This window comes from Anastrepha obliqua, chromosome 6 (genome assembly GCF_027943255.1).
Source record: "Anastrepha obliqua isolate idAnaObli1 chromosome 6, idAnaObli1_1.0, whole genome shotgun sequence".
NCBI lineage: Eukaryota > Metazoa > Arthropoda > Insecta > Diptera > Tephritidae > Anastrepha > Anastrepha obliqua.
Window position 1 is genome coordinate 28170822 of NC_072897.1, and position 25916 is coordinate 28196737.

Below are 25916 nucleotides of genomic sequence, written 5' to 3' on the forward strand. Positions count from 1 at the left end.
TGTCATTTGTAAACTCCATTAGTATACATTTCATCATGGAACGCTACACACTTGAGCAACGATTACAAATCGTGCAAATTTTTTTTGAAAATAATCGTTCTGTTGCTGCTACTTTAAGAGCATTACGGCCATTTTACGGTCCATTTGACAAGCCGTCCCGTTTTGGGGTTATGTGAACTCATTGGTCTACAGTAACAAGCCGGCGACGATTTGTGAGCTCAGAGCCAATATTGAACGCGAAATTGCTGGAATTTCGGCCGATTTATGCAAAAAAGTGGTCGAAAATTGGGTTCAACGATTGGACTTCGTAAAACGTGCACGCGTTGGTCATGCAAAAGAAATCGAATTTCATACTTAAATGTATATGTTCAAACTCGATAATAAAAAAAAAAAACACCAGTCTAACGGTTAGACGCGATTGAAGTGAAACCTTCCGTAAAACAAACTGAGAGAGAATAAGACGAAAGCAGCATTAGGAGCAAGATAATTATAGATTCATTATAATATTGCTATAAAGTTCATATTTTATTTTATTCATTTTATTATTATTCATCCTCAATCTTTTCAATTTCAACAAATGATACGAGTGGCTTATGATAGCTAAAATATGATACAAATGCTTTGGTTTCGATGTTGTCAACATGTCTTTGAAATACCGCGTCAATGGTTGTTTTTGATCGTGTTGTCGATTCAGTGCGATTGTTACACATTTTTAAATTTAATGTTGTATTGAGAACGTCAATTAAAGGAACCGCTGTGTCCAATGCAAAATTTACGTTAAAATCGCCACTTAAAATCATTGGAACTTTATTGTAATCTTTTCTAAGTATTCGCGATACTTCTGGTGTATACTTTATTAAATTTTCGTGAATGAATTCCGTGATGCTATTTATTGATTTTTTTTCTGTCGATATTCACGACACTTTTCTGCATTATTTTTCGGCATAATTGCGGTAAATATTTAAAATTTTTTTTTTTTTTTTTTATTATTAGTATTTTTATTGCAACTAGTATAACATTTCATATATATACTAACGAGCAATTTTTGTGGAGTTTTGTTACAACAAATAATTTGAGTTAATCCTCAGCAAAATACAATTCATACTTTTAACTGATTTTTATTTATTAATTAGTTTAAATCTAGAGGTTTTTTACGTTTGAGCCTTCGCTTCCATTTTGTACTATCGTTAAGAATCAAGGCTTCATTGTTCACATGCTTGCTTAGTCGCTCTGCGTGCGACTTTGCAAATTTCTTTATGGTTGCCGTAACCGAATCAATATTGAGGTCACGTTCTAGATCTTGCGTCCTAATATACCATGGAGCACAAACTGCATGCTTGAGTGCCTTAGTCTGAAATCTTTGTATATGCGCTGTATTACTATAGCTGGTGCAACCCCATAGCTGAATCCCATAGGTCCAGACAGGTTTGAGAATTTGTTTGTAAAGCAGTATCTTGTTGGGTGCGGATAACGCTGATTGCTTACCCATTAGCCAATGCATATTTTGGAATTTTAGGTCCAGTTCTTCTCTTTTCTTTTTCACGTGCGCACTCCACCTAAGTTTCGTGTCGAGCGTCATACCTAGATACTTTGCTGTTGTTGTTGTTGTAGCAGCATAAACATTCTCCATACTTACATACGGTGAATGCTGCTGGAGTGACAGTCCTTGGCCGGATATAAATCCGGGTCGTTTCGGTAACGTAGAACCGACTGTCGTGGATACTTTGCTGTATTAGAGTATGGTACTTTAATGCTGTTAATGTATATTGGCAGGTAGTTGATCTTTTTGTTTGTAAAGTTGATGTGAACAGACTTTGTTTCGTTCAGTTTAATGTGCCATTTATCTGTCCAATTGTATATTTTATTGATAGCAAGCTGCAGTTGTGTAGTAGACTCTATTTCTGTCTTTCCGACGGTTAATATTGCAGTATCATCAGCAAATGTTGCTATAAAGCAATTTCTGCTGTTTGGCAAGTCGTGAGTAAAAAGTAGATAGAGAAGAGGTCCAAGCACACTTCCTTGCGGCACACCAGCTTTTATCTCTTTCAGTTCAGAGAACTCATCTTCGTACCTGACGCGAAAATAGCGCTCAGACAGGTAGGTTTTTAGGATATTAAAACATTTTGTTGGCAATACATTCTTTATTTTCCACAGCCGGACAGCATGACATACTTTATCGAAAGCTTTAGAGACATCGAGAAATACAGCCGAACAGACATTTTTTCCTTCAAATGTGTTCTCGATGATACGAGTTAATCTGTGAATTTGGTCAATAGTTGAGTGGCGCGCGCGAAATCCAAATTGGTGTGTTGGTATTATTTGTTTATTGTCTATGATATTGCTCAGGCGCTTTATCAAACATTTTTCCAACAGTTTTGACAAGATGGGCAACAGTGAAATTGGACGATATGATGCTACATCGTTTGGAGGCTTTCCTGATAAATTTCTAACTTCACGGCTATAGTATTTCGTACACTTTTTACTAATTGGATAACCTCATACGTGAAGGTATATCTTATTTAATTATCTTCTATAAGAGAACAAAAAGGAATGGATTTGAAATGTTCAATAGCGCGAAATGTCGAAAACGTAAACTTCTTTTAAACTAACGGCGGCTTTTATTTACATCATCAGTGTATGTTTCTGCGCGGACTTGGCAGACATCAGCTAAAACAATCATACTTATGTATTTGTAGCAGTTAAGCAAACATATTTCCATACACATGGATATGTATATATGAAGATGCGGTCACTTACCACGACAAAAATTGACGGTTCACCAAATATTTTTGCCTTCCTCATGAAAGAAGACTGCTTAGGCGTGTGAGGAAAGATGTGGTGGGATGTTGCGGATGTTGCTGTATATGTGTAGTACGGGACCCAGGGGTCGATTTTGGACTGCGTTTTTATACCGTTAAATTCATGCCTATACTTATGATTTAGCTTTCATGAATAACGAAAGTGAAAGTCAGCTGGCGCACCCGCAGTGGGTGTGATTGTGGGAGGGTACGAAACGTGCCGAAAAAAAATTTCTACCAACTCATTTTATACCGCCTGAAATTCTTTTCATGTATTGTTGACATTTAGTAGAATAAAAAAAAATAGTCAGCTGCGCGGTAGAGGGGGGAGAACACGTCAGCTGAACTTGTAAAATAAATTAAAAAGTAAAACTTCTTTATGCCGATTGAAATTTTTTTTCATAATTTTGGACATATTTGAAAATATAATAATGATGGTAAGTTGCGTTGGGAAGACCGCTATAAACGCAGCTGACCACCACTATTATATTTTCATATGTGTCCAAAATTATGTAAAAAAATTTCGATTAGTGGATTGCCAAATAAAAGTCACAAACTAATGGGAACACAACTAGCTTGCTTTATTGAATCATTTTATTCATTTACTTTTCGTTTACACGTTCACACGCTTAACTGAAGACTGAATACCCTATGCGCGGACAGCTCTGATTATGTACATACAGGTCCTTAATAACTATCATAATTTCTAGATTTGGCAACTCGTAACTTCTGGCGACTTCTGCTTTGCGTTGTCATCTGGTGTCAAGCCGAACACATATTTTCGTTTTAGTATCTCTTGCCTTCGCCTTCGATATTGCTCAGGCGCTTTATCAAACATTTTTCCAACAGTTTTGACAAGATGGGCAACAGTGAAATTGGACGATATGATGCTACATCGTTTGGAGGCTTTCCTGGTTTTAGAATCATGATGACATCAGCTATTTTCCAATAGATTGGAAAGTATTGCAGCTTAAAGCAAGCATTCATTATGTTTGTTAGCTTAGTAATGATGTTTCGTGGAACTTGTTTGAGGACTTCGGCAGTTATTAAATCAAACCCGGGAGATTTCTTCGATTTCAACTTTTGTATCTCGGCGCACATCTCATCTTCAGTTATGGGTACTATATCGCCATAATTATCATTGGCTATGCCATCATTATTTAGTATTGGTGATGTGTCGCTATTGGGTGTAAAGATTTTTGCTAGATAATCTGAAAATATGTTTGCTTTTTCTATGTTGGTTTTCGCCCATCCATTATTGCCTACTTTGATTGGTGGATTATGGTTAGCTGGCTGTTTAAGCTTTTTGGTGCATTTCCATAGTGAGTAGTTTGTGTCTCTTTTATTATTTAATTGCTGTGCGTAGTTTGCAAATGATTGATTTTTGTATTCTTTAATTTTATGGCTGAGATCTTTCGCTGCTTTGTTCAAAGCTGCTTTATCAACAGGTGATCTTGTTTGATGCCACCTACGCCGCATTTTTCGCTTCTTTAGCACCATTTCTTTTATATCTTTTGTGTATTTGTGGCCGGCGGAAATTTTCGTTAAAGGAGGTGTGCTCGACCAAGCAGAGTGTTGTATTTCTCTCGTCAGTTTTAAAACTTCGTCATCTATCTTTGTTGTTGATTCCATTGGAAACGAATTGTCTTCAGATTCTTCTAACATTTTGCGGAAATAACCCCAGTCGGTAAATTGACTAGTTAATTTGAGAACTGGATCACGTAACACTACCGTTTCGCTGAGAGTTAGATAGATTGGCGAGTGGTCTGAATTCATGTCTAGCTTATTTTCAACATTAAGATAAGCACTGGAGACTTTTCTGGTGATGAAGAAATCGATAAGGTCCGGATTTTTTTGTGGATCAGATGGCCAATACGTTGGCATCCATGAAGATGCAGTGTTACAGTTTGTTTGTTGAAGCGCTTTGAAGAGCTCCCTTCCTTTAGTGGTTGTTAGCCTAGATCCCCAATGGATATGTTTAGCATTAAAATCACCGCCCATAATGAATTTTGTTTTATGACGCTCAATAAGATGGACATATTGATCGTATTTGATTTGGTGCCTTGGAGGACTATAAACAGCTGTCAATGCTAGATCACCTCCAGCATTAATTGTGATGGTGGTGGCCTGGAATTCATTGGTGCTGACTTTTTCTTGTTCGTAGTGTTTAATATTGCTTCTAATAATTACGGCACTTCCGCCTCGTGCACTGTTGCTTGGGTGAATAGTGTGGTAAGTTTCAAAGTTTTTGATCTTGAAAAAAGTTTGATTAGTGAAATGCGTCTCAGCAATTAAACAAATGTCGATTTTTTCTGAATTGAGGATCATTTCCAATTCATGTTGGTGCTTTGGGAGACCGTTCGCGTTCCATAACATTATTTTTAAAAAGTTAGGCATGTGTAATTGACTGATAAATTTTAAATTCAAGATTTTGCAACCTTTGCTCCAGTGATTTGTTAAATTCTTGTTGTTCTGTTAGTTTTTGCAATATTTTTGAAAGTATATTTTCTTCATGTCTAGTGGCATTTTCGTTAGTTTTTGCCACTTGTGAATAGGTTGGTAGATTGCTTGGAGCTCCAATTGGTATTGGTTTATGCGATATTGATTTTGTAATAGCTTCATCTTTATTTTTCTCTCTTCTTTTAGTTTGGCTTTCAGTCTCAGTGTTATTTTTCCGCTGTCCGATTTTTTTGTCGCGAATTTTTTGTAGTTCTTTGGCTACTATGCAGCCTCTGTAGCTAGCAGGGTGTGCTTCTCCACAGTTGCAGCATTTTGGCAGCTGCTCCTTTGATTTTGTGCATTCGACTGTTTTGTGCTCCTGCGCACATTTGACACAGCGTGGCTGCTTGCCGCCATAATTTTGAGTGTGTCCGTAGGACTGACATGACTTACATTGAGGAATTAATGTTGTTTGTTTAATCGCTTCAATTTTGACAACCGCATGTAAGATTGTTTTTATTTCAAATATCTTTTTAATATCTTCAATTGATTCGAATGTGAGTAGAAACATATCTAGTGGCTCCTTTGTTTTCCATTTTAGCTTTTTAACTGCATTAGTGATTTTTAGGCCTTGTTTTTTAAGATCTTGTATGATATCAGTAGGATCGCACGAATGATGAAGATTTTTTGCTATAACTTTTATTGGTCTTGTTTGCTTGTTTTCATAAGTGTACCAAGAGATGTTTTGTGTTGATAGCGACTTTGTAGTCTTTCTATAATCATCTGGATCAAATGTATTTATTTTATAGATCTTATTGTTCAGAAGTTTAATAGAGAACGTATTGCTAGACCCGTTTTTTACAATGTTGAACAGTTTTTGGTACTCACATTCAGCTGTTACCATAATTGGTGGCGGGCGTGGGGCTTTTTTATCATCTTTTGGTGTTTTATTGTTGGTAATTAGTGTATTCAAGTTTGAAGTTGATCCTATTTGTTCAGGTGAATTGACAGCTTTTCGTTTTTTAGATGGTCGCTTTTTTAAGATCCAGTCCGTCTCTCGATCTAGCTCTTCTTCATCGGTTTCGTAGTGACTGCAGTTTGAGCTTTTAGTTTAGCGTTTTCTATTTTTAGCTGTTGCAGCTCATTTTTTAATTCAGCACAAATTTGTTGCATATTTTGTAGTTGTTTCGATAAGTTTTTAATATCTTCTTTCTCTATATTTTCATGTTTTTTTAATAGATTTCCTCCTATAGATGGTGTATTAATAGTGGCTCGATTTTTGAACGAATTTCCACCGCCCGGTGGAGGTGTTCTTTGCAAATTCATTTTTTTTTTTTTTTTTTTTATTTAAATGGCAACCCTATTCGATTTGGCGTCGGTAATGCAGGTAGTATTAAGATTTCTATGTCAGTGCATAGGTGGCGCGCCGCACAGTATTTAATTTGATAAACAAGTACAGCTGGAGGCCGCTCTCCTCTCTCTGCTGCAATTGTTTCAGTTTTTTGTTTTTTGTTTATTTTTCTTTGTTTTGCTTACTTATCTATTCGTTTACTTATCAATTTGTTTGAAGTGATTTTGCTGATGTCCAAGACGGGTATCCAATCGCTGGTACCTAGTCACGGTAACTTTTGGTTTAATTTGACACTATAAAATTGTTTAAATAGATAATTTATTTAGAGCACAAGTTCGACACGTCCACTCTCGACAACTGTTGTTGATAACTACCAAAATATTTAAAAATGAAAATATTTACGAATATAAAAATACACACGCGGTTGCTATTATGAGCGTCCCCAGCAAAACCTGCGTGACCGAAACTCTAACACAATTACATTTTTTTGAATGTTACAAACACATATGCACGCAGGTTTTGCTGGGGCGTGACCGAAACTCTAACACAATTACACATATGCACTCGTATTTGTTTGAAAATCGACTTTTTTTTTTTGGTTCTCCGTCACCTTTGGAAAATGTGTAAACAGTAAGCAAACTTTATTCATATATTTTTCCTCATTTTTGCATCAGTAAAATTAAACAAACGCCGTAGCCGAATGGGTTGGTGCGTGACTACTATTCAGAATTCACAGAGAGAACGTCAGTTCGAATCTCGGTGAAAACACCAAAATTAAGGAAAACTATTTTTCTAATAGTGCTCACCCCTCAGCAGGCAATGGCAAAACACCGAGTGTATTTCTGCCATGAAAAAAAGCTCCTCATAAACATATCATAAAATAAAATAAAATAACTGCATAAAAAAATTTTTTTTCTTGTGATTCGAACCAAGGATTTTGGATCGGAAGCTCACATTGCTAGCCGCTTGGCTATCGCGCCATGCTGTCGGCGCTGGCCTAAAAGTTATTTAGTTCGTCGCTACGTGTATATGTAATATTCGTAGCCAAGAGTGTCGCTTTTTTCGTTTCACTTTTTCTCAAATCACTCCCAACGATTCTAAAGAAGTTTTCACTTCAAAAAATTAGTTAAACAAGTCAAACCGTTTGTGTTTTATTCAAAAAAGTTCAAAAGTTGAAGCGCTCTTACTGAAAAACCCTATATTAGAAACGTTACAAAGCTTCCCAGAAGTCGAGAGAATAACTTGCGATAATGAACCAGGACTTAGTTCAGCCCAATTTAATTATTTTCCAGAACGAAGGAAAGTATAAATTAAATATTCCAATATCAAACACTCAACAACTAACGGACAGGTAAAAAAGTGCAGTGGACGATGTTAGAAATTGCGAAATGCATGAGGAAGGAATTTGAAATAATAAATGATATAAAAGTAGTGATAGAGTAGCTCAATCTTATAATCAAACAACACACTCAGTAATGACGAAAAACCTTTCGAAATTCTCTATAACAAAATTGTAGTAATGAAGTCAACTAGAAATAAAAACAGACAAACAAGGACATCTGCCGAAAATAAGTAATATTTGAAAATGATAATTAATATCAAAATAAACTAAAACCTAGATATAAAAAACAAATAGTCAAAAAAGAATTAGGAAATAAAGCATTAAAATCTAGAGTAGAATTCATAGACTAAAGAGTGGAACCGATACTCACTTTTGAAACTAGATAAGACAAAATTAGTTGAAAAACATACAACAATTTAGGAGCACTGCTATTTAAAGAAGCGGAACTTAACCCACTAAAATAAGGCATATTCGAATGCATTTATACACATTTACCCCACATCATAGAATTGAGAAATGAGAGTTATTTAACATACTAGGAACAAGATTAAAATATATTTAGGGCGGATGATGACTATCGTCAGCAAATAGATGAAAAATTGGTAGTAAACACAGTAAACACACATAATGCGATTAAACAAACCAATATTAAAAAAAAAAAAACAAATATTAAAGGAAATTTTCAGAACGAAATTAAAACTATCACTGCAAATTTAAAAAATAATTACAAAGGATTTATTGAAAATGACTAAAGAGAAATGGACTAAGCAACTCTAGTCACCTGTCGTCTTCGTCTAACTCATCTAGCGATAGATCCAGAAAGCGTGCTCTGTCTCGCTATCTGCAGCCGGCATCAAGGCTAATTCATGTTTTTGTTTTGGCACCTCGTTCGCCGGTCGGTTCGCATCCTGGTACAAATGTATGACATCAAAAATACCAAGGCAAATGATAAACGGGACGCTAACGACTTGTTTGCAACCTTAAATGAGTTATAACATTGAGTAAGTAATAACATAGAGTCTCAATTTCGAACAAAATTAGTTATTTTGTATGTAGGGTACCAGTACATGCTATTTCCACTCAAATAGACAGTTCGTCTCCTATTTACATAAAGTAAGGTATAAATTGGGGCCGCCGTAGCCGAATGGGTTGGTGCGTGATTACCATTCGGAATTCACAGAGAGGTCGTTGGTTCGAATCTCGGCGAAAGGAAAATTAATAAAAACATTTTTCTATTAGCGGTCGCCCATCGGCAGGCAATGGCAAACCTCCGAGTGTATTTCTGCCATGAAAAAGCTCCTCATAAAAATATCTGCCGTTCGGAGTCGGCTTGAAACTGTGGGTCCCTCCATTTGTGGAACAACACCAGAACGCACACTACAAATAGGAGGAGGAGCTCGGCCAAACACCTAACAGAAGTGTAAGCGCCAATTATTTATTTGTTTATTTTTTTAAGGAGTATAAAAATAATGGGGTACGCAAATCGTCGTGTCAAGTTAGAAAGGCGGCCAATATGGCTTTGTTCGAATGCACAAAGGGTAAACAACGCAGATTGTTGCTAATCAATATAAACAATGGGTAAAAATTCATGAATCTTGATAACAATGTGTTTCTTAGTGGGCTAAACTACGCTGAATCCTTGATTTTAAGGGGTTTATTTTTTCTTGGTTCTTCATAGCTTTTATATTTTCGATTAAAAATAATCTAATGCTCTCCTATTATTAAGCATTTCAACAATCCAAATATGTCGATCTTTCGGGCAACAAAATTTTTTATTTAAGCCCGTTCAGAAGACATTGTGGGATGCAGACAAGCATGTTTTGCGCCGGTCGCACAAAAAATTGCAGGCAATTCGCTAAAAATTATGTATATGCAAACATAGATACAGTACAGCAAAAACAGCGTTTTTTTTCAATGTAAATTTCTAACTTCACGGCTATAGTATTTCGTACACTTTTTACTAATTGGATAACCTCATACGTGAAGGTATATCTTATTTAATTATCTTCTATAAGAGAACAAAAAGGAATGGATTTGAAATGTTCAATAGCGCGAAATGTCGAAAACGTAAACTTCTTTTAAACCAACGGCGGCTTTTATTTACATCATCAGTGTATGTTTCTGCGCGGACTTGGCAGACATCAGCTAAAACAATCATACTTATGTATTTGTAGCAGTTAAGCAAACATATTTCCATACACATGGATATGTATATATGAAGATGCGGTCACTTACCACGACAAAAATTGACGGTTCACCAAATATTTTTGCCTTCCTCATGAAAGAAGACTGCTTAGGCGTGTGAGGAAAGATGTGGTGGGCTCGTTTGAAATAGTTTTTGTTGTATTAAAGAACATTTTGCGGATGTTGCTGTATATGTGTAGTACGGGACCCAGGGGTCGATTTTGGACTGCGTTTTTATACCGTTAAATTCATGCCTATACTTATGATTTAGCTTTCATGAATAACGAAAGTGAAAGTCAGCTGGCGCACCCGCAGTGGGTGTGATTGTGGGAGGGTACGAAACGTGCCGAAAAAAAATTTCTACCAACTCATTTTATACCGCCTGAAATTCTTTTCATGTATTGTTGACATTTAGTAGAATAAAAAAAAATAGTCAGCTGCGCGGTAGAGGGGGGAGAACACGTCAGCTGAACTTGTAAAATAAATTAAAAAGTAAAACTTCTTTATGCCGATTGAAATTTTTTTTCATAATTTTGGACATATTTGAAAATATAATAATGATGGTAAGTTGCGTTGGGAAGACCGCTATAAACGCAGCTGACCACCACTATTATATTTTCATATGTGTCCAAAATTATGTAAAAAAATTTCGATTAGTGGATTGCCAAATAAAAGTCACAAACTAATGGGAACACAACTAGCTTGCTTTATTGAATCATTTTATTCATTTACTTTTCGTTTACACGTTCACACGCTTAACTGAAGACTGAATACCCTATGCGCGGACAGCTCTGATTATGTACATACAGGTCCTTAATAACTATCATAATTTCTAGATTTGGCAACTCGTAACTTCTGGCGACTTCTGCTTTGCGTTGTCATCTGGTGTCAAGCCGAACACATATTTTCGTTTTAGTATCTCTTTCTCTCTTTAATTATATTATATGTAGTAAGCTTTTAGTGTGTAACAAAGGCAACGAACCTACATTTATTACGCGTAATAGACAAGAAGTTCTTGATATTACGCTGGCAAGTCAAACCCTTTACGGAAAGATGACGCAGTGGAGGGTTCTGAATGAACACTCTTACTCCGATCATCGCTACATAGAAATTAAATTTGGGGGAAACAACCCACGGGCTCCACCCGCCAATAGGAACTTGAAAAAGACCAACTGGCATATATATAAACGGGAACTTAAGGAAAGACTTCCAAATTCCCAAAATATTACTATTGAAGACAGAGAATCATTGAACGAACACGTACAAACCCTTACGGAGGTCTGTAGAACTGCGCTAAACAAGGCTTGCCCTTTAAGTAGGTATAAGGGGAAGAAAAAGCCGCCCTGGTGGTCAGAAGACCTGTCTACATTAAGAAACGACAGCAGAAAACAGTTTAACAGAGCGAAAGCGACACGGGAGAGTAAAGACTGGGACTGCTACTACAGTAAACTAAAAATTTACAAAAAAGAAGTTAGGAAAGCGAAAAGGTCTGGTTGGAGAAAGTTCTGTGGAGAAATCGAAGGAACCACAGAGGCCTCCAGACTGCGCAAAATCCTCTCAAAAAAAACACAATCCCATCGGATACCTCCAAAAACCGGACAGGAGTTGGACTACTTCGAGTGACGAAACGTTGAAGTTGCTAGTGGACACGCACTTTCCCTGCAACGAATCATCTAACGTAGTAATCGACAATGGTACGGAAAGATCAAATTCTGACATTGAAGAAATAATCACTGAAACTAGGATAACCTGGGCAGTGAACACGTTCAAACCATTTAAATCACCGGGCCCAGATGGATTATTCCCGGCCCAAATACAACATTCACTCAACTACATCATGGAGTGGGTGACGGCCATATTTAAGGCCGCTCTGAAACTGAAAAGTGTCCCATCAACATGGAAAGAGGTAAAAGTGGTCTTTATCCCTAAAGCGGGAAAAAGTTCACACACAACACCTAAGGATTTCAGGCCAATAAGCCTATCCTCCTTTCTGCTAAAGACATTAGAAAGAATTCTAGAAGAACACATTAGGGCTAACATCAGCCCTAATAAGCTCAGCATCTCACAACATGCGTACTGTAAAGGGAAATCAACCGAAACAGCACTTAACTCACTTGTTACAGAAATCGAGAAGTCAATGTATAACAAAGAATTCACACTGGTAGCCTTCCTAGATATCGAGGGCGCTTTCAACAACATCCTACCGGATACCATAATAAAGGCACTGACGGATTTCGGGATCTCTGGAGCTCTGGTTGAGTTCATCAAAAACATGCTCTTGAGCAGATTTGTGATCGCAACCCTAGGGGCCACAGAGATCAAGAAAAAAGTTAGCAGAGGAACACCTCAAGGCGGCGTGCTGTCCCCTCTCCTATGGGTGCTGGCACTAAACTCATTGCTAAAGAGCCTAGAGGAGAGAGGACAACACGTAGTAGCATATGCGGACGATGTTGCAATGGTAGTAAGGGGGAAATTCCCCAATACACTCATAGAAATCATGCAAGATTTACTAAATATGGTTGAAAACTGGTCAAAAGCAAATGGGCTAAGTGTCAACCCCAATAAAACTGAACTAATCCTATTTACCAGGAAACACAAAATACCGAATATAACTCCTCCGACTCTAGGAGGGACGGCACTGTCATTTAGTGATGAGGCCCGCTACTTAGGTCTAATACTGGACCGAAAGCTAACATGGAAGGCAAATGTCGAAGATAGAGTAAAAAGGGCGACAATAGCACTATACTCTTGTAAACAGCTGATAGGACTAAGTTGGGGTCTCTCCCCATCTATCGTATATTGGCTTTACACGGCAATTGTCAGACCTATCCTAACATACGGCATATTAGTATGGTGGCCAGCTTTAGATAAATTGTACATCAAAAGAACCATGGCACACGTACAAAGAATGGCCAGTCTTTGCATTTGCGGAGCCCTCAGAACCACACCCACAGATGCACTAAATATCATGCTTAACATTTTACCAATAGAGCAGTACGGTAAGCAAACAGCTGCCAAAGCAACTCTCAGACTAAGAGAAATCGGCCTACTCAGAACGAACCAAAGAGGGCACTCCTCAATTTTAAAACAATTCCCCTGCATTCCCAACACAACGGATTTCTGTAGAACCAAGGACATCAATTTGTATAAATCCTTCGTCACAGTATTTCCTTCCAAAGAGGAATGGGATAACGGGCTCATTGTTAAGATAAATAAAGTAAACATCTACACAGATGGCTCAAAACTGGATAACAAAGTAGGGGGAGGGGTCTACTCCGACAAACTCGGAGTATGCCAATCATTCCGCTTACCTGATCATTGCAGTGTATTTCAGGCGGAAGTCACTGCCATAAAAGAGGGGCTTAAAGAGATAAAAACGAGAGTATTATCCACAAATGAAGTCTTCATTTACTCGGACAGTCAAGCAGCAATAAAAGCGCTGGAATCAAAAACACACTCGTCAAAAACAGTTCTAGAATGTTTTAAACTACTAGACGACGTATCTAAGTGCTACAAGGTGCACCTTATCTGGGTACCGGGCCACAGAGACATTCCAGGAAATTGTAAGGCGGATGAACTTGCAAGAGCCGGTACAACGCTCGATCTCGAACCGGATAAGGAACTGCTACCCATACCTATAGCCACCTGTAAATTACTTATAGAAAGGGAAACCATCAAAAAGGTAAATACAATCTGGCAAAACCTCACAACTTGCGAACTAAGCAGACAGACATGGCCGAACTGGAACAGCGGTCGATCGAAGATCTTGCTAAGATTCAACAGGGAATCTATAAGAAAAATGATAGGTGTTTTAACAGGTCATTGTTTAATAGGCAGCCACGCTAGAAGGTTAGGACTACCTTACTTCGATTTCTGTAGAAGCTGTCTAAATACAGAAGAAGAGGAAACAGTCAGACACCTTTTATGTGAGTGTGAAAGCCTAGCTAGGAGAAGGCTGCGCACCCTCGATACAGCATTTTTAACCGATGTAGCGGATATAGCCCATCTAAAGCTAACGAAGCTCTGCTCGTTTATTAAAGCAACCGGATGGTTTGAAAGGGAACACGTAGAGTAAGGATAAGCTCCAGTGGCATCACAATGGACCTGCCGAAGGTCTAAGTGCGTCTTACGACAACCACCCTACCTACCCTAGTATCTCTTGCCTTCGCTATTGCTGCAATTGCTTGTCGATTCGTGAAATTTCGTGTTTTGCCACACTGCCTTCCGCTTAAATCTGATCATCTCGATTAGACACTAAAATATTTGGCCAAGGGAGCGATTATCTCCAAGTGAACTACTTTGGCTTTCCCCTGTCCATTTCCCACAATATGCCAAATCATTCAATCTCTTTATAGCCTTATAAATTCCAAGGACGGGTAGCTCAGGGTGTAATTCCGCCATGTCCCCTGCAGTGCTTTCGAACGAGCCACTTGTTGCAAACGGGCTCGCAACAACCATGGCCACTCGCTCAAATGGAGAACCTGTGTTGTATGCTGTAATCTTGCACGATTTCTCACATTTGAAACTTTCCCTTCCATACATTCCACCCAATTTTGAGTCCATTCGTCTATTGATTCTCTGAAATTTACCCAGTAAACCGTCGCTTAATATTCTTCAGCGCTTCAGTTAACCCCAGATGACCTCCACTCGGTTCTTATGGAATTCCTCTAACACAGATGTAGTTCTTTATTTAGGAAATATGAGAAGAGTACGAATTTTATTTCCGTCATCACTTTCCCATACGCGATGCCGAATTCCATCAAAAATTTTAAGGCTATTTCACTGTACTAAATATGCCTTAGCCACAGGACTTTCGATCCATTTCATTTCTAGATGGTCTCATGATTTTTGCAGATCAGCACCATTCAATTAAATTCTTCTTATCGTACTTGGTTCTCACTCATCATCGGGTTGCGACTGTATTAATCTGATATTAACTATGCCTTTAGATCTATCGACTTTGGAAAAATGCTTACACTCTATAGCACAAGGTCGTCGAGATAGTGCGGCAGAATTTCCAACGTTGTTTCCCTCATCGATACTAAATCTGAAAATCATAGTTTTTCAGCCTTTCGATCTGCCGTGCTACTTGTCCTTCCGGATGTTTGAAATGCATGGTATGTTTTTAACTGAAATCGGTGACCGTACAGATATTTGTGGAAATGTTTTACGCACTCAATCACAGCTATCAGTTCCCGTCTGGTAACGCAGTAAATCATCTCAGGCTTTCCGGGAACTCTGCTATTGCATGGGATCATTTTTTTCTTGCCCGCTGATGATGTGTGACAGTACTCCTCCCATTCCGTATGCGCTAGAGTCTGTTTCTGCAACGAACTTTTCTCCCGCGACCGGATACGCCAACATGCGCGCATTAAGAAGAAGCTCTTTCCCCTGCAGAAACGCTTCCTCTTGTTCTTTGTGCCACACAAAAGGGCAATTCTTCTTGGTGAAAGTTTGGAGACTCCGGGAAACTTTCTTGCACTTTTTCTTGGTCATGGCTAATCTTTTGCTGCTTTATTTTATCTTCGTGTGCCTTCACACATTCGGCTGTCACCTTGTGCGCTGGATATGTGACTTCTGATTCGCTTCTTCGCGCTTTGCTAGAAGAACTCAACATGGAACTTGACGAATTGGCTTTGCATCTCCTGTGTCTATTCGATGTTTCAGGATGGCAGTTCTTCCACACTTTCCACAATCAACGTTGAATACATAGCTGTATTCGAAAGGACTCCTTCTACATGAATCTAAAACTACTTAAATATAATAAAACAGTATAAGAGATTCTTAAACATACTCTTAACGGCATGAAACACCGGACCATGACCAATGCCTTAAAATATAATAGAAAACTTAAAATTATTAGCAAGTAGTAATTAATAAATTAAATAATATCACTGTACTATCAAATTAAATCTAAAACGTAATAAAACAGTAAATAAGATAGTCAGCTGGCATTGTAAATTCATACATTCAAAAGATTAAAAAAATGGAATTCAATCAAATTCTGAAAACGGAATTGTCAAAAATATATTTGATCCGAATAATATAAGTATAAACTATGCAGAAGAGTCGTTATAAATGATACTTTATATCAGTGGTCGCCAACCCGTCGATCGCGAGCTACCGGTAGCTCGCAAAGGCAATTCTGGTAGCTCGCGCTGCTCACGTTGCAAAACATCCAAAAGTCTGAAAATCATACCAGTATTAGCAAACTTCAGAAATTTTCATAATAAATAGATAAACAGCGGCAACACTGCGGTAAGAGATTTCGCGCCGACAAACACGACGCGAAGTGGCGTCTCCGTTCTAGGATCGGCTTGAACCGATTAGCGTGTTCGAGAATTTTTATCTTTATATATACGCAATGCACGTCGACATTGCGCTCAGTTTTATCAACGCTCTGCGTGCAGCGGTTGGGTTAGAGTTCGAGACATTATGGCAAGCAGTAGTAAGAAGGCGAAGACATACCATTTCCATTCGGAATGGGAAGAACAATACTTCTTCACAGAAGTTAAAGGAAAAAGTGTTTGTTTGTTATGTAATACATCTGTGTCAGTTCCTAAAAAAGGAAATATTGAGAGGCATAATAAAACTGTACATTCGAATTTTGAGAAGGCATTCCCGGTAAATTCTGGTACCAGAAAAGATAAACTGAAACATTTAAAAATCCAGTTAATTGGACAATAGTCAATATTTTTGAAAACAATCGACAAAAATAAGGCTGCAATTGAAGCATCTTATCGTGTTTCCCAGATAATTGCACAAAAGAAAAAACCTTATGAAGACGGGGAAATCATAAAACAAGCATTTTTGGAAGCTGCAGATTCTTTATTCGCCAACTTTAGAAATAAAGACGAAATAGTGTCTGCTATAAAATCTATGAAGAAGTAATGAGCAATGATATTTTTTTACAGTTAAGAAGTGACTTAGATAACTGTATTTATTTTTCACTGCAACTGGATGAATCAATAGATGTAGTTGACACCTCACAGATGGCCATATTTGTCAGGATGGCTTTTAGTGATTTTACAATTAAAGAAGATCTTTTCAAGTATATTCCACTCAAAGGACATACTACTGGGCTAGAGCTTTTTTCTCATTTAAAAAGTCTCATCTCTTCTGAGAAAATTCCAATATCAAAACTGGTAGGCCTGACAACTGACGGTGCTCCAGCTATGGTGGGTTATGATAAGGGGCTCGTGGCGCTATGTCATAAGGATGAAAGTTTTCCACAATTTCTTAGTTACCACTGTATTATACATCAGCAAGCATTATGTGGAAATTTTCTAAACTTGAACAACGTTATGAAACTGGTGGTGAAAATTGTGAACAAGATTAGAGCTCAAGCGTTACAAAGAAGATTATTTAAAACCTTGGCTGATGAAATTGACTGTCAATACGGAGAGCTACTTCTTCACTCTGAAGTGCGATGGTTAAGCAGAGGACGAGTGCTCAAACGTTTCAATGATGTCCTGCCTGCTATACTCCAACTTTTCAAAAAACGCGATGAACCGATTCCTGAACTGGAAAATTCGACTTGGCTCAGAGATTTTGGTTTTCTTGTGGACATTACAGAGAAATTAAATGAGCTTAACTTGCAGCTTCAAGGCAGGGATAAAGAATTACCGGAAATGATTTCTGATATAAATGCATTTATTACAAAACTTGAATTTTGGGAACAAAACCTAAAAAACCGTGATACTAAGCATTTTCCTATTCTTTCCGAAAAGATATCCAAAAATCTATTAGAGCCCTATGATAGTAAATATCATATGGAAATAGTTTCTAACTTGAAGGAAAACTTCAAAAATCGTTTCAAGGATTTCAGCAAAATTGCTTTAGTGACGCAATTTGTTGTTTCACCCTTCATGGACATTGATATACAACAGTTTGCAACTTGTGTTATGAACAACTTTGGCGAAGACATTGCTGTGACAGAAATGGAACTGATTGCTTTTCAAAGTGACTTGACTTTAAAATCTTTAGGTTCAAATACAAAATGTATATGGACTTTACTAAGTAAAGATAAGTATTCAGTTTTATGTTGCGTTGAAAGTGAAAGCGTTATACAGTTCAACTTATTTGTGTGAATCTTCTTTTTTCCAATATGAAATTTATTAAAAATAAATACCGCAATCGGCTTACAGATATACATTTGGATAACTGTATTCGAATGACTGTATCAAATTATACTGCAAATATTAAAAAAATTATCGATGAGTCAGAATGTCAACCTTCTCATTAAATATGCTCTTTTTATCTGCCCATATTTTATTTATATAATAATGTACTATTACTGTTTTGTTGTTTTTTTAAGTCGCTTGTGATTTGCCATTATGACTGCAAAAAATTTTGTTTCGATTGATAGGTGTGAACATGGATGTAGTTATGCATAAGTATAAGCACTATAAGTCATAAGTTTATTATATATAGAACGTATATTAGTAAAATAAATACATGTATTATATGTCGAATATAACTGTGTATTATTTAATTTATGTTAGCTTGTGCAAGTAGCTCGCTGTTTATTTCAAAATCTTGAAAGTAGCTCAACACATTGAAAAGGTTGGCGACCACTGCTTTATTTTCTGTAAAGGTCTACTGCTAATCAATAAACATGTTAACGGTACATTTTTATTAAAACCAATCAAAAATATTCAGAAAATGGATCTTACTCAGTTTTTAAAGTCGATTAATAAAGTTACTATATTATCGAAATACGAGGTGTGTTCAAAAAGTATCGCGAATTTTGAATTTTCGCAGGTTACGTATATTCGAATTTCGATTTTCTTGTGGCGATATGTAGGTACTCATGTCCCTCACTCATGCCGACGAGTTCGACCATTTTGAATGTTCAGTTAATTGTTGACAGCTGCTTTACTTGTACGTGTTTCGGTTCGTCTTCGATTTTTACCTATTCAAAAAGATGGATCAAAGAACCTGTATCAAATTTTGTGTGAAAAACGAAATTAAGTGCGCGGATGCATTCCGAATGATGACTGTGTCATACGGAGAAGCTACTTTGGACCAAAGCAACGCTTATCGGTGGTACAAAGTGTTCTCAGAAGGCCGAGAAAATGTGAACGACGAAAAGCGTGCCGAACGCTCGAACACTTCAACAACATACGAAAAAATTGATGAAGTGAAGAAAATGGTATTGGCCAATCGTCGAATCTCCGTTAGAGAAGTTGCTGAGGACCTAGACATATCGATTGGCTCGTGCTATTCGATTTTTTTTTTCAATGATTTGAGCATGAGACGGGTCGGCGCAAAATTCGTACCAAAACTGCTCAATTTCGAAAGCAGCATCGCTGGAACATTGCTAATGAGATGTTGGACTCTGTCCGCGACGACCCAAATTTGCTCCAGAGGGTCATAGCTGGTCACGAATCGTATGGTTGTGACGTGGAAACCAAAGCTCACTCATCACAATGGAAGAAGCCGCACGAACCAAGACCGAAAAAAGCGCGCCAAGCTCGGTCGTGTGTAAAAGTTTTGCTTACCGTTTTCCTCAATTGCAGGGGCGTTGTGCATCATGAGTTCTTGCCACATGGTAAAACGGTCAATAAGGAATATTACCTGTAAGTTATGCGCAATTTGCGCGAACCAATCCGCCAGAAACGCCCGCATTTGTGGAAGAACGGCTCTTGCATAACAATAACGCCCCTGCTCACACAACGTTGCTTATGCGCGACTTTTTGGCCTAAAACAACATCTTAATGATGCCACAACCACCGTATTCCCCAGATCAGGCCCCCTATGACTTTTTCTTGTTCCCGAAACTGAGAGGCCCATGAAAGGACGACCCTGCGCTACGATTGATGAGATAAAGACGGCATCGAAGGAGGAGCTGAACAAGATAAAAAAAATTATTTTTTGAAGTGCTTCGAAGATTGGAGAAAACGTTGGCGCACGTGCATAATATCTCATAGGAATTACTTTGAAGGGGACAAAATAGATATTAATGAATAAATAAATAATTTTTGAAAAAACACAAAATTCGCGATACTTTTTGAACACACCTCGTGTTCCGCAGAATCCTGTTATCCGCTATACTCGTATTACAACCATAAGCTCCTTTAAGTCTAGCAATGTTGAAAGAGTTTTAATTACAATAAATAATATAAAACATCTAAATACACTAAAAGCCAGTTTTTCAGTGGTAGTTTAACTGGTAGTTTTTCCAATTAAACTAATCTTAAAAACCCAATTTTGTGGGCCTAAACTCAGTTTAAAAATATCGCCACAGTTATACCAGCACTGTGAAGCCGACCCTCCAAGAGGGAATTTGTAATTCCTGTTCTAAAACTCCCAAAAGAAACTCACCATGCTAAAGACCAAGCTGGAATTTTCTAGTACTTGTACATAAGTTGCATATTCTCTGGTTTGGGCGTTCTGATAAAACCTTGGTATTACACAAAACAATGTTCTGAAAACACTTGAAAAAAACAGGAGGTCCGAGGGAGTCTCCCTAGTCTCCTCCGAGAAGATTACACGATAATGGCGTCGGGAAATGACATTGATGGCCTGTGCGCCAAAGTGAACGATAATCTCACCGATCTTTCTCGCTTCTTCACTGCGAGGAATCTCCAACTTTCCCCCACTAGGTCCACGATGACCCTCTTTACCACCTGGACAAAGTTGATCAAACTGCCACTTAAGGTAAAAGTCGATGACACACCAATTCCGGCTCTTAACAATCCCAAAATTTCGGGTGCAACCTTTGACAGCTTGCTCTCCTTCTCTGCGCACTTAACCGCAATTGCCACTAAAGTACAAAATCGCAGCAAGGTCCTCAACTCGTTTACCGCCAGCACTTTAGATAAAGAGAAAGAAATATTGTTATCGACATTTAAAGAAATTGGCCGCTAGGCGTTTGTCTGGTCGCCGGGAACTTCTCTTCTTCTTAATTGGCGCTATAACCGCTTACGCGATTTTTGCCGAGTTTAACAAAGCACGCCAGTCGTTTCTTTCTCGTGCTAACCGGTGCCAGTTGGACACACCAAGTGAAGCCAAGTCCTTCTCCACCTGATCTTTCCAACGCAGAGGAGGCCGCCCTCTTCCTCTGCTACCACCAGCTGGTACCGCATCGAATACTTTCAGAGCCGGAGCGTTTGTATCCATTCGTACGACATGACCCAGCCAAGGTAGCCGTTGGATCTTTATTCGCTGTGCTATGTCTATGGCGTCGTAAAGCTCATACAGCTCATCATTCCATCGCCTGCGATATTCGAGCTGCCAACGTGCAAAGGTCTAAAAATCTTGCGGAGAATCTTTCTCTCAAACACTCCAAACGTCGCTTCACCGGATGTTGTCAGCGTCCAAGCTTCTGCGCCATACGTTAGGATGGGCATAATTAGAGCTTTGTAAAGTGTTAGTTTTGTTCGTCGAGAGAGGACTTTACTACTCGATTGCCTACTTAGTCCAAAGTAGCACTTGTTGGCAAGAGAGATTCTGCGTTGAATTTCAAGGCTGACATTGTTATCAGTGTTAATGCTGGTTCCTAAATACACGAAGTCTTTTACAACCTCAAAATTATAACTGTCTACAGTGACGTGGGTGCCGATACGCGAGTGCTCCGACTGTTTTTTTGAAGACAGGAGGTACTACGTTTTGACCTCGTTCACCACTAGACCCATTTGCTTTGCTTCTTTATCCAGTTTGGAGAAGGCAGAACTAACAGCGTGATGTTAATATCATCGGCATACGCCAACAATTGCACGCTCTTATAAAATATCGTACGATCCTCTCCAACATCAGGTTAAGGAAGTCACACGACAGCGAGTCACTCGCTGTGAATATTTGGTCGATGGTAGACTTTCCAGGTCTAAAGCCACACTGATAAGGTCCAATCAGTTGGTTGACGGTTGGCTTCAGCCTTTTACACAATACGCTCGCTATAACCATATAAGCGATATTTAGAAGACTAATCCCACGGTAATTGGCACAAATTGTAGGATCGCCCTTCTTATGGATTGGGCAGAGCACACTTAAATTCCAATCGGCGGACATGCTTTCATCCGACCATATTTTGCATGGAAGCTGATGCATGCACCTTACCAGCTCCTCGCCGCCATGTTTGAATAGCTCAGCCGGCAGTCTGTCGGCGCTTGCTGCTTTGTTGTTCTTTAGCCGCCTTAGCGCTATTCTCACCTCGTCATGATCGGGTAGTGGAACGACAATTCCATCGTCAACGATTGGGGTATCGGGATCTTCACATTCTCTGTGACATGCACAGCTTTCACGCTTTAACAGGTTCGAGAAGTGTTCCCTCCATAATTTAAGATTGCTCTGTACATCAGTCACCAGATCGCCGTCTTTGTTCTTACAAAAAAACGCCCCGGTCTTAAAACCTTCTGTAAGCCGCCGAACTTTCTGGTAGAATTTTAGGGCGTTGTTCCTATTGGTCAGCATCTTAAGCTCCTCGCACTCATGTATTTCGGTCTCTCGTTTCTTCTTTCGGATAATACGTCTCTCTTCCTCTTTTAGCTCTCTGTAGCGATCCCACATGGCTCGCGTTGCGCCCGATCGCAGCGTGGCTCTATAGGCGGCATCCTTTATTTCTGCAGCAGCATGACATTCCTCATCGTACCAACTGTTTTTTCGGGTTCGCCGGAATCCGATTTCTTCTTCGGCGGCGGTACGTAGAGAACGAGAAATGTTGCTCCATAGATTAAAAAAAAAACCTGGAACTAGTGACAGAGAATAAAGCTCCAGACATGCGAAAGCGACGCACAGCGACGGGTTGCTTCGTGATGTTCCCTCTTCAACACCTTCACAATGAGGCACAGATGCTGCCAGTAAAGGAGCACAACATACTTACAAATGTAAGTAAACATATAAAAGGAAGGATAGGTTATATATGTATAATATGTAAGTACATTAGGCACATCTGTGAACAAGTTAATTGTAGCATTCAAGCGCATTTTTCTTGACTTTCTCTGGGGCGGAGTCACCCAAAGTGTCTCAGATATTTGAAGCCGAATCAATTTAACACTATTGTGCCATCGTCATTGTATGGTTCACGTGTTATGTTTGAATACAAATTTTCGAACTTGCAAAACGAACTGGTGAGTTTGTACAATAAGGCCTCCATGCAATATTTAAAAGTGTCAAAGCAAATTCTTAGTAATTTCAGTATATATATTTTTGATCACATTTATATTACGTTAAACTGATTGAATGAATTTTATTATAACAAATTTGCACTTTAATTCTTCTTTATAACTTCCACTTAATTTAAATGTGTTATATAAATGCGTACCCACAATTTTGTAATGCATTTTTTCTCATTAAAAAATTAGAAATATAAATATAAATTTTGAGAATTTTGTACAACACTCGTATAAAGTTTTAAACTTTGGTTTTTTGTCGGACTGGTTTTAGTATGAGCTATGGTTATATAAAAAGTTGACGAAAAGGCTATAACATGAAAAACAATTTGTAAATTAAAATAATCACTATATGATCAAAGAATTGACACACTGCAATACTACTATATGAGGTTGCATTGGAAAACAAATTGTTCAACTTTATAATAACAGAAAACGATTAGTACCCAAATATGGCCATGACTTGCGAAGGGAGTAAAAATCGTATTCTGACTCGAAGTAGTGCGAATTTGTTTTCGGTCTGAATCTAGTTGATTTTTCTGTGTTAATTTTATTATTTTGAAGTTGTTCGAGAAGAAGATGGTTCCATTTGTAGAACTCCTCGCAAGTGAAGATCGTCATTCACTTCGGAGTGGCTAAAACAATTCTTCTGCATGCGGTTAAATAAGCTAACAACTTCCGGGCTTCGCCCAAGTATCCTCTGAGTAGCTTTCGCACATCCATATTCCAGCAGAAAAAATACACCAAGCACCGTGGCTGCCTCCTGATCGAAAAACGCGAAACCAGATCGATGATGTTGCGAGGGATGGAAGACACGCTTCTGAGCTTAGACCTGGAAAATCCACCATCGACTAAGATATTCACAATACGGCTAGTCTCGGATAATACCAATGAAAGTAGAATCGACGCATACCATATTTTTCCTGGTTTTAAAGCTGCATTCGACTGCTCGAAAAGAAGTTGTTTATATGCCGCGATGTATGAATTTGGTATTTTGGTATGTTGTTCAACACCAGCAGCGCCATCCGAATTAGGAAGGACCTCTCCCTCTCTGATACCAAACGAGGGCTCAGAAAGGGTGGCTCGCTGTCATGGGACTTCTTTAACCTGAGGCTGGAGAAGATCGTGCAAGCCGCATAACTTAATTGCTTGGGCACAATTTTTTAAAAGAGCATACAATTTTTGGCGTATGCCGATAATAAACTGGATAATTGGACTTATCCAAACCGGACAAAGAAGCAAAACGAATGGGTCTGATGGTGAACGAGTGTAAAATGTCGGCAAACAAACAAACAAAAACTAACAGTTAGCACACTCGCGAATCAGAACTCACGTCACTGTTTACTGTTACGATTTCGAGGTTGTATAAGACTTCGTTTATCTAGGAACCAGCGTTAACACCGATAATAAGGTTGAAATCCAACCTTGGGCTAAGTTGGCAACTGAATAGTAAATTTCTCTCTCGATAAACAAAACCAACTCTTTATAAAGTTTTCGTCATGCCTGCCCTATCGTAAGGCGTTGAAGTTGAGCCGATGACAATATACTTGAGGCGTCTTCTGGAGTGTTTGTGAGAAAGTTATGCTGAAGATTTTTGGATCTTTGCTCGTTGTCAACGGCGAGTATTATAGGAGCAAGGAGCTGTATGAGCTTTTCGACTACATATATACATATTGCACAAAATGAAGATCCAGCGGCTCCGTTGGCTGGGTCATGTCGTCCCAATGGATACAAACGCTCCGGCTCTGAAAGTATTCGAAGTATTCTGAAGCCCCCATACCACTCGTAAACGGCTGTTTTCTTAGGGGTATAATTACCGAAACAGTTTCTAAAGTTTTCGCACCATGTAATCCATTTTAATGCAAAATTTAACACAAATTCGTTGTTGCAAATTCAGATCCATTTTAAAACTATAAAAATTGGGGAAAAAACGTACAGAGGCAGGTTTACTCAAGACGGCGTAACTTTACAAATGTCAAGTAATGGTGATAAAATTTTGATAGGAATATTAATCGCAGATATGTTAACCTAACAAAAAACAAAAAACAGAATTCAAATAAGTTGACTTAAAGCGTCATCTTGTGGTTGTTCAGGGAACTTTTTGATCAAGAGAGAATGTTCCCATTGTGACCTGACTGAACGCTAATTTTTGTGAGAGGATATACTTTGACTCCAACCTGAATAATTTTTTGCATTAGGTCAGGGATTTTGGGAAAACTGATGTGTATAAACGTGGCGGAATTCTAATAGCAGTTCAAAGATGTTATCGTACTTCAGTTGCTGCTTGGGAAAATGATGATTCTCTGCTGGGCAAACGAGGTTTTCTTGTACGTGTCCTTTCATATATTATATTTTTACTAGAGCATCGTATGTTCCGCCGGTATGTACTGATTCAATGTATAAATCTCACGTACACAGAAACTTAGAATGGTCCTCCTTAGACAGTAGTATTAAATTTATCCCATAAAATGTTAATCGTGTTGCCGAATCTTATTTACTTGATAATTTCTCAGATAAAGAATCTTTAGGATTCTGGATCTTGTCTTTATCAACCACTGCTAGTTGTTGCCGTCGGGTCACGTAGTAATTCATTTTCTGCTTTCCGAGGGCTCCGCTACAGTATCCGATCACTTTTTCTTTCCACTTGATGATCTCTGACAATACTCCACCTATTCCGTATGTGCCAGCAT